The sequence below is a fragment of the Marmota marmota genome, unplaced genomic scaffold (assembly GCF_001458135.2).
Source record: "Marmota marmota marmota unplaced genomic scaffold, marMar, whole genome shotgun sequence".
NCBI classification, from domain to species: domain Eukaryota; kingdom Metazoa; phylum Chordata; class Mammalia; order Rodentia; family Sciuridae; genus Marmota; species Marmota marmota.
In genome coordinates, this window is record NW_026000261.1 from 764,142 (window position 1) to 772,518 (window position 8,377).

Consider the following 8,377-nt stretch of genomic DNA (forward strand, 5'->3'; position numbering starts at 1 on the left):
GGAGGAGGATGGATGGCTGAGCAAGATAAGCACAATTAAGTGACAGAGCATAGATTTATTGAAAGTAAAAAAGATAGCAACACTCTGTAAAGCAGATTGGGGGAGGGGGAAAAGGAGGGGCCCTCAAGGGCCCAAGTATATCTTTTATATGCTGAGCTGTGATTGAAGACCTAGCTGCATTTGTTCCCATTGGTTAATTTATTTTCACCTAACTAGAATATAGTTTCCATTGGTTACTTAATTTTCATCTGATTAGAATACAAAATTTATGGCACACTTGTCATGGTGTTAAGCCAAGCCCTTGTGTGTGTGGGACTCTCATGGTAATAGGACTTATCTTTTTTGTGTGGTGCTGGGGATTGAACCCAGGGCCGTGTTCATGGAAGGCAAACACTCTACCAACTGAGCTATATCCCCGGCCCATAGGGCTTATCTTAAACAGAAATATGATGACTCATCTACATCTTGTACTCCAGCTGGCCTTATTCTTGGATCCTGCCTCCACCATCTTGCTATCCCTAAACTCCTACTTCAATAACAGTTTGAGGAATTAAATACAGTGGTCCCCGTTCCCTTATCTTGGGATCTATGGATTCAAACAAAACATGGATAGAAAATATATTTTTTAAATTTAATTTTGGGTCTGTGCTGCATATGTACAGACTTATTTTTCTTATCATTGTTCCTTATACAGCACAGTATAAGAACTATTTGCATAGATTTATATTGCACTAGGTATTATAAGCAATCTAGAGATGATCTAAAGTATAAGGGAGGATATACATAGATTTTATACAAATACTATGCTATTTTATGTAAGGGATTTGAGCACCTTCTGTTTTGGTATGAGGGATGTCCTGGAACCAGTCTCCATGGATACAAAGAAACAACTATATTGACTCTGCTGATTTCCTCATTTGAACAACAGTTCAGAAATACTTATTTCCTGTTCTGATGGTCAACAGAGTACTTAGTGTTACAGAGCTTTTACACAATGAAAGAGATATCATGACCCCTGATAGTCAATGATTTTAGCTATTGAGAGGTCAGAAAATTTTGGCAGTGGAGTGACTTTGTAAAAAAAGCACAAAACTAGGTGTCAAATCTAGGTGACCTGGATTTTATGTCTTCTGAATTTTGACTTTTGGAGAGTAACTTAACCTATGGAAACATTTTTTTGGGGGGTAGGGGTACCAGGGATTGAACTCAGAGGCACTTGGCCACTGAACCACATCCCCAGCCCTATTTTGTATTTTATTTAGAGACAGGGTCTCACTGAGTTGCTTAGCGCTGTGCTGTTGCTGAGGCTGACTTTGAACTTGCGATCCTCCTGCCTCAGCCTCCCTAGCCGCTGGGACTACAGGCATGCACCAGCACCCAGCTTTTTTTTTTTTTTGAATGATACTAAGGTCTTGTACTTGGTGGGCAAGTGATCTACCACTTAGCTATTTTGAAACTTGAGTTATGCCCATTTGTAAAAATGAAATAGTATCTACTTGGTTATATGAGGGGGATAATGGATAAAATAGTTTAGATGTCCTTGCTAGAGAAGCCATGGAAGGTACTTGTTTACCCCAGCCCTACCCTAACTGCATTTAATAATGTCTGACTAGGAAGTATCAGCACCAATCTGATCCATTCTTTGTAAGCAGATAGAAATCTGAAAATGGCCTAGTGTGTGCTCTGCCTTTGGATTTGATTTAAGCCCATAGGAACCTTCATGAGCATCATGCTTTAACTCTGATCCATTGACCCACCATTTTTTTAATTGACTCTGATATGAAATTGGGGCTTAGGTCTAAATCTTTTTGCCTAGTTTCTGCTGGCCCCTTTCCAGGAATTGCTGACTACTTTCAGAACAATTTGTATCATCTTGCCCAGTTTTCCCAAAAGAATGACTTGGCCCTAATTGTCCTGGAGAATTTCCCTCCCCTGAGGCTTTTATATATCTCTTCACTGTGTCCCTTGGGTGACTCTGACCCTGTTGTGCATCAAATTTAGGTTTATACTCTCTCCCAATTTTGCCGTAGACCAGCCTCCAGCTAAGGAGGGGCTTTCCCAGCTAGTCTTGCCCAGCCTCTTTTCTCTGCCTCATTCATGTTTACTCCTAGAGCTTTTTCTTAGGAGTTACAACATGCCCATTGTCTCCAGCAGAGATTAAAGAATGACAAGGAACAAGTATAGAAGGATCATTGGCAATTCCAAAGCTAAGAGTATATTTTGTTGATTCCACTAGAAAGCATTCAAATAGGACTTTTAGTAAATCAAAATGAATTGTCTTTTTAGTGTATTTCTCTCACCAAGGAACAAAGTTTAGCTTACACTTTCACTGAGTTAACAAATCAAGAAGAGACTATCTAGGGCTGGGACCTGGGTTTGATCCTCAAGCACCACATAAAAAGAGAAAATAGAGGCATTGTGTTGTGTCCATCTACACCTAAAAAATAAATATTAAAAAAAAAGAAGAGACTATCTAATGAACTTTAACAACTGAGACATGGTACATAATTAAATTGTATTTTATTAACTAAATTGAAATTACAGCTTTCATATCTACAAACAAAGGCACTGTATCTTTCTAAGATATTATGCTTGTATTATTTTGAATGGTATCTCTCTAATATTATGGATATAATAAGAATACCTTGAAACTGGATCCATAGCATTGAAAGTTAAGTTTAGTATGGTAAAATATTTGCAAGTAATAGAAGATTCAGGGAAAACAAGAAGCTTGAAAAAAATTTCCTGGAGTTTTTCTTGTTTGTTTTTAATAAAAAAGACAAATGAGTTCATTGGAATTGCAATTTCAGGAAAAGGAAAAAACATTTTGAATCTAGATCTCCTTTTTCTTACTATGGTGTCAGCAAATTCTGATAATAAAATCCTCTATGTAGGGTCTGATAAATACTTTCTGACAAAAATGATTACAAAAGAGCCAAAGTAGCTGATATCTGAAAAGCAAATGCTAAATTCCCTAAACAATTAGTTTCTTCCTGTCTTTCCAAGTTCAATTCAGGGAGAAGCATTAACTATAGAAATGAATACAAATGAAAAGACAAATATCTTGGGGGTAAAACATAAAGTTCACAATGGAGAAAAGAATGTATGCATTCCCCTTCTTCATTCAGACTTCTTGCTTTTTACTTGTTTATGTATTTAATGTAAAATATATCTTTAGAATCTGAAAGACTCTGTTAGGTCTGAACCTGTGTTCTGAAGCAAAGGAGTTGATTTTTATCCTTTGGAATATTAGGTGGTATAGAAACTGGATCTAATCTTGTCATTCTTATTTTGGAATGAATAACTGACATTTCATCTATTCTAGAAAAGCATCCAAAAGTACTCTGAGAGCTGGGCACAGTGGCGCATGCCTGTATTCCCAGCAGCTCGAGAGGTTGAGACAGGAGGATAAAAGCCAGCCTCAGCAAAAGCGAGGCGCTAAGCAACTCAGTGAGACCCTGTCTCTAAATAAAATACAAAATAGGGTTGCGGATGTAGTTCAGTGGTTGAGTGCCCTGGAGATCAATTCCTTGTACCCCACCCCCAAAGTACTCTGAGTTCTTATGGCTCTGCATGGTTATTGGGCTTGGAGATTAAATCGGGGCAGGAAAAAAAAATTTTTATGGAGACTTGAAGGATGAAGGACAATTTGGTGTTGGCCTGAGTCTCTTCATTTTATCAGGGCTGAAATAAAATCTTGTCAGGTTATGTAAAGAAAGATTTGATAAACTTTCAATGGAAAAAGAAATGTATATGTGACACTGAATTTTAACATCAAGGATTTGGGAAAATCAGAAGAAATTTAGACATTATCTAGTTCTTCTGGCTCATTTTACATATGAGAAAACTGACCATTTCTTTTTTTGGTACCGGGAATTTATTTTATTTAGAGACAGGTTCTCACTGTGTTGCTTAGCACCTCACCATTGCTGAGGCTGGCTTTGAACTCATGATCCTCCTGTCTCAGCTTCCCAAGCCACCGGGATTACAGGCATGTGCCACCGCGCCCAGCAAAACTGACCATTTCTTAGGGAAAGTACAGAGTCAACTTTTGTTTGGGAACAGAAGGTTAGAATGGATGACTTCTGAGATTTCATTCAAAAATTTTTACGATTATAATTATTTTATGTGATGGTGTGAGATTAGAACCCAGGTCCTTGAGCATGCTAAGTGTCCACTCTACCACTGAGCTACATCGCCCATCCCTACAATATAAATAAATATTTTTTTCAAACAGAGTCCGTGGGAGCCAGAGCCTAGAGGAGAATTTAGGTTTGGGGACTTGTCTATTTATGACTCTTTTCGTACTTAAAGATATTTGAAACTTAAAATGATGATGCCTTTGGGTAGTATATTCTGAAGAAAACATAAATCTGCCATTCATATACTTACCTTTGGATTATCTTTTAGTTCCCAGTGTGGTGAGTCATATAGTAAAATAACATTGGCATACTAAGAGGCCATATCAGGAACTAATTAAAAGAGAAAGAAAGTCAGTCAGATGAACTTTATATTTTCCTCTGAATTTTTTGCAAATATAACCTTGAATGCTGATCTGCTTTAAATGCAAATTTTTTCATGACAGTTGCTACTTTTTCTGGATAAAGCAGAGCTCCTCCTACATAAAATCAAAGCTTAAGTTCTAGGGTCATTTAAAACCCATTCAGCAAAGAAGCTGTTTGTTGAGTTAGACTTTAGTGCTATTGCAGATGAATTTGATTACAACTGGACACATTATTCACATAGAGTAAGTCTGAAACTTTAAATTGGGGGAGGAATTTTGGGGTGAGAGGTAATTTGTTTTGAATAATTATTTTGTTTTCTTTATCTTTGCTTTATAGGTTCATGAATCTTTTTTGTGGCAAAAATTCTTTGATTTGATATAAAAATATTTTTGGGAAATATTGCCCTTTTGCATTAAGCTATTTTAATGGTTGCTAGATCATCATGTATAGACAGCAGTATTGCTTTAATTTTTATTTTCTGATTAGTCTTTCTTTACCATGAAAAGTATATTTTTGTATGCAAGTCTGGTCCATTTTAGATGGTAAGGTTAGTTGTATTTTACAGTTCTCTGAGATTATTTTCTGTGTGATTTTTTTCCCCTATAAATGGGAATGTTCCACTTTGTAATAACTTTTCTCTCTTAAGCCTAGAGATAACCACAGAGCTCTTCTAAAATAAATGATTTCATCTATCTTTGCACGATGTTTTGATTTAACTTACAGAACATACATGTCCTCTATATGCATGATTTCATTTGTTTATATATTATGATTATGTATATAGTAGGGTTATTAAAGTAAGAGTTCCAATTTTCACTGCTTTTACTCTGAAATGTTCTAGCACCTTATACCTTTGATACTTGTTTCCCTCTGAAAGAACACATAGTGAACACTTGAATATGAACGTCACTTTTACACACTACACTCACTTTGGATGCTTCCAGATTAGTTTTCTTCTATTAATATGTAAGAAGGTACATGAAACAAAGACATCATCACCAAGGACTTACTGCCTATTTTTGATTGAAATATTATTTAACTATAGAATGTTATAAAGAGTTCCAGACAAGTAAGTAACATGGATGATTTATTATTATTATTATTACTATTATTTTTATTTTAAGTGGGAAAAGTACTAAACTCAGGACCAAGAGATCTGTTTGCCAGGTCTCCTCCATATAGCTCTGCTAGCTTGGAACAGACACCCCACTCTTCCCTATTTTACTTTCTTCAGCTGTAAAAGAAGCCTGAGTCCTGACTGTGCCTAATGTTATGAAAGACAATAAAACCGTTAGAAATGACTAAATAGTGGGAACAAACAAAGGAGAGGCGAAACACATATAGGATTGATTTATTTCTTTTTGATGCTAAAATCTTACCTTTTGACCAAAAGATGATTTGGGGGTTAGTTTTTGAAAATCAGAGGAATATATCACCTGTTGTAACTTGGAGGAGCTGAGGGGGGATGGGTAGCTTGTTCCTCCTGATGTATTTTTCAGGGTCTTCAAGGAATTCATTAGGAGGTGGCTCCTGGCTATGGAAGCAGAAGGCACCTACCAAAGACATTCTATGTGCTTCCTTAGCTGTATGATGGCAAGTGTTACTGCTTTCATTTTATTGATAAGAAAATTGAGAGTTAGAAAGCCAAAGTGTCTTGCCCAGATCTATGTGGCTCTTTCCATCATTCCATGCAGCTTCTACAGTCACTCTGAGGTAATCATGAGAAGATAAGCTCTGTGGAATTATGTTTCAAATCTGTGTGTGGGTTCAAGATTTATGCTGGAGAGAAGGCTTGGTCCTTGACCCCATGCCAATCCACAGTTTTGAGAAAAAGGAAAACGAAGTTTTATTGCTTTGCTAGCAAAGAAGAAACAACAGGGGACTCCTGTTTCAGAGGCTGGGATTCAGCCCATCCTGGAAAACAGAGGGCTTTTTAAAAAGCTATTCAATGGCTACATTCCAGGTGTGCCTGGCAGGGGGTCCCAGGTGCGCCCCGATGGTGTGTTAGGATTCACTTGTTGTGGAGGACAGATAAGGTAATCTTGTTTCCCGCCCCCAGATTAGGGAGGAGGAAAGGGAGGAGAGAAAAAGAAAAACAGGTCCCTTTTAAAATAAGCAGCAAGGGCTGTATTCAAAAGTGGACCTCTGTTAAAAAATTAAGAGTTGAATGGTACATAGTGAACAAAATATATGATCCCTGAACTCATGGAGTATTGTCTATTGGAGCAGAACTTAATCAGATAATCTCATGATAAGTCTCTAAAGGGAAGGTAGTCAGTGCTTTGAAAGCATGTGACAAGGCCTCACTACACAGGTGGCAGCTCATCTGAGGTCTGAAGAATGAGTCATTGTTAACCAAGTCATCCTTCTACATGTTCCTACTCAGATACTTCTTCTTCTTCTTCTTTTTTTTTTTTTTTGTGCTGGTGGTGGGGTGTCTTTTGGCGGTGCTGGGGAATTGAACCTAGGGCCTTGTTAAGCTAACATACTGGCTCTGAGCCACATGCCCAGCCCCCTCTGTTTTCTTTTTAAGCCTCCTACTTACTGCTCCCATTTATTCTCAGGAAGTGAGCTCATCTCCTATTTTGCATAGAAAATAAAAGCCACTGGGTGTGCCTGGACCTTTTATTCTTCTACCTTGTATTTTACAAATACCTCAATTTGCACCTTCACCCATGCTTTTGTCCTATCTCTGAGGAAAACTATCCCTCCACCAGTCCAAGTTTAATCTCTGTTTCCAAACCCATGCCCTCTTCTGGTTTTCTCAAGTATCTTTTTCATAATTATTCCCTTACTCTTCAAAATATTGTACCTCTTCCTCTGAGTTCTTTTCTCAGCAAAGAAAGAGGGGAGAGAGAGAGAGACATCTTTTCTTGACCTTGACTGTACAACAAACTCCTTTACAACCCATATAACCAAGGTTCTATAGAAAAAGAGTCCAAGGCACCTCACAGAAGAAATACGAATGGTCAACAAATATATGAAAAAATGCTCAACATCACTAGCAACTAGAGCAATGCAAATTAAAACTACACTGAGATTTCATCTCCCTCCAGTCAGAACGGCATTTATTAAGAATACAAGTAGCAATAAATGTTGGTGAGGATGTGGGGGGGAAAGTACAATCATATATTGCTGGTGGGACTGCAAATTGGTGCAACCACTCCTTAGAAAACTTGTAATGGAACCATCATTTGACCCAGTTATTCCACTCCTCAGCATAAACTTAAAAGACTTAAAATCAGCACACTATAGTGACACAGCCAATCAATGTTCAGAGCAGCTCAATTCACCGTAGTTAAGCTATGGAAGCAATGGAGGTGCTCTTCAATAGATGAACGGATAAAGAAAATGTGGTACCTATACACATGGAATTTTACTCAGCCATAAAGAAGAATGAAAATATGGCATTTGCCCCTAAATAGATGGAACTGGAGATTATCATGCTATGTGTGAAATAAGTCAATCCCAAAAGAAACCAAAGGTCGAATGTTCTCTCTGATATGTGGATGATAACATACAATAGATGTGTTGCGGGGTGAGAAGTGAAGATTCACTGCATTGAATAGGGGGAATGGAAATAGGAAAGACAGTAGAATGAATTAGACATAACTTTCCTATGTTCATATATGAATACACGACCAGTGAAACTCCACATCAGGCACAACCACAAGAATGGGAAGTTAGACTCTATATGAATGATGTGTCAAAATAGATTCTACTGTCATGTATAACTAAAAAGAAGAAATAAAAAAGGGGTCCATGGGGCTGGGGATGTGGTTCAGTGGTAGAGCACTTGCCTGGCATGCATGAGACCCTGGGTTTGATGCCCAGTGCTGCCAAAGGAACAGAAAACTGGTCTATAATACAAC

At 37.7% G+C, this 8,377-nt stretch overlaps 1 protein-coding gene across 4 annotated transcripts in view; it reads left to right on the forward strand.

Moving 5' to 3' along the window:
- Il13ra2 (interleukin 13 receptor subunit alpha 2) overlaps positions 1 to 8,377 on the forward strand; it is a 60,079-nt gene that overhangs the window by 11,744 nt on the left and 39,958 nt on the right. For 2 of the 4 annotated variants that reach the window (XM_048796846.1, XM_015497915.2), the window contains exon 1: positions 4,603 to 4,747. The exons of the other annotated variants lie outside the window; for them this stretch is intronic. The gene's annotated coding sequence lies outside the window, so the exon portion shown is untranslated. Of the gene's footprint in view, positions 1 to 4,602; positions 4,748 to 8,377 lie in introns of those variants that run through there. 4 annotated transcript variants of the gene reach the window in all.